The sequence below is a fragment of the Bison bison genome, unplaced genomic scaffold, assembly GCF_000754665.1.
Source record: "Bison bison bison isolate TAMUID 2011002044 unplaced genomic scaffold, Bison_UMD1.0 scf7180017864027, whole genome shotgun sequence".
In the NCBI taxonomy this organism is placed as follows: domain Eukaryota; kingdom Metazoa; phylum Chordata; class Mammalia; order Artiodactyla; family Bovidae; genus Bison; species Bison bison.
The window spans coordinates 4353-6107 of record NW_011494599.1 but is presented as its reverse complement, the minus strand read 5'-3'; the positions used below and the strand labels follow the sequence as shown (position 1 = coordinate 6107).

General features: G+C 44.4%; 1 protein-coding gene across 1 annotated transcript in view; it reads right to left on the bottom strand.

Moving 5' to 3' along the window:
* The window catches only part of LOC104984435 (melanoma-associated antigen B5-like), a gene marked incomplete at both ends in the record, with an annotated part of 12096 nt that overhangs the window by 6200 nt on the left and 4141 nt on the right, over positions 1 to 1755 (bottom strand). The window lies entirely within an intron of this gene.

Genomic DNA, 1755 nt, shown 5'->3' with positions numbered 1-1755 from the left:
CCTCACTCTTTGTGGTGCCAGAGAGGGAATGTCTGGGAATGCCACATGAGGCTACTCCTACCTCTGCCTTCAGGGATGACATCAGGATTCAGGCTTCTTGGGGCCCTCTGTGTTCAGTGTAGGGGTATGCCCTCACTCAGGTGCCTCACCTTGACTCCTGGGGGACTCTGGATTTCCTCTTTCTTTCAATCTAAGGTGACCCATGTAGACCAAAGACCATGTCCTTGCAAGCCCTGAAAAGAAGTGAGCGAATGTGCAGCCTGGCAGCCCTGTCTTGGCCTTCTGAGAGCCGACACAGGCCAGTCTCTCTGTGACTTCAGTTCCTCATTGTCTTTACCTTGACTCCTGTCTCTTCTGTGAAAGCCTTCTTGAGAAAGCCACGTCTTTGAAAAGTCTTAGTCTGCCTGCAACAAATCTCACAGAGAATGGGCTGAGTCCCAGGAGTGGTAGGGAAGCTGCAGTCCGGAAGGGAGCCCCAGCATAGGTGGTGTGCCATCAGAGAAAACACGCTGATCTCTTCCTTCTCTTTACTGACCAGACACAGCCTCTTGTAGAACCTTCACTCTTAACAGATTTACTCTCTGAAAGGAAGGCGCTGAATTAAATGATTTTCTGCATCCCTGATCTACTGCCGTTTACTGACATTTCCTTTGTAGATAAATTGTCACTGAATGCTGTCTCCTTCCTTATTCGTACTTCACTTTTATTTTCATTTTTTGTTACTTATTCCTGGGGCTTTTTATTCCAAAACTGTGTTTGGGGTATGAAATTCTGCTATTTAACATGTGAAATACCTTTTGGACTAATGTTCAGGAAGGAAGTGACCCAAGGTTAGCCTCATCCTGGAGGAATGGCACAGTATGGGCTCTGGAGGAATTCAGTGCCGGGGTTCAGTCCAGCTCCTATCATTTATGAGTGTTGAGTTTGAGCTTCTTTATCTGCAAATTGTGTTTGAAAGAGTCTATAGTGTAGGACCACAGACATGTGTGATCTATGTAAATCACCTGGTAGAATATGAGGCAAGCTTTGGTAATTTGAATGAATGCCAGTTATTACGAAGGTGATTTTGACCCCGAATGATAACAAACTTCCATCATATAATTTAACTTCCAAGTTATACTAGAGAATATGCAACTCCAAACAATAATCAAATCCACATCACGACTAATGCTCCCAAGCAAGTAAAACTAAGCAATATTTCCCTATTTGAGCACCTGTTTTAATAGGTGTTTGGGGTTATCTTCTCCACATGGATGCAAGGACAAGTTCATTTGTCTCAAGGACCAGCAACTTCCCTCTCAGGTGCTTTTTTTTGTCCAAACCACCCCTAATTTAATCCCACTGACAGTAAAAATTGAGCCCTCCCTTAAAGTTTGCCAAATTACACTAAACATAACCTAATTAAACTGCCCGTTTAACAGAACATGTTCTGGTGCTCCCATCCCAGAAAAAGAGACAGACCAGTGATGTCTTGGCATCTCGCTTCAATGGGTATCACCCTTATTTCTCAGAAACTCTCTGGACAGCTTTTGATGAAAACACGTAGTGTGAGTGTTCACTTGCCCTGGCTCAAGTGCACAGGGCCCCTTCCATTCCCTATGGTTTTCGGATATCCCCAAACAATGGTGAATACATGGTTTAGATATACTCCAGATTTACAGCCTCACCTCTGACAACCATCATATGAGTGTCTAGCATCACTCCCACAGCTTCATCTAGCCCATCATGCATCTGGACTGAAAATGACCTCCCACC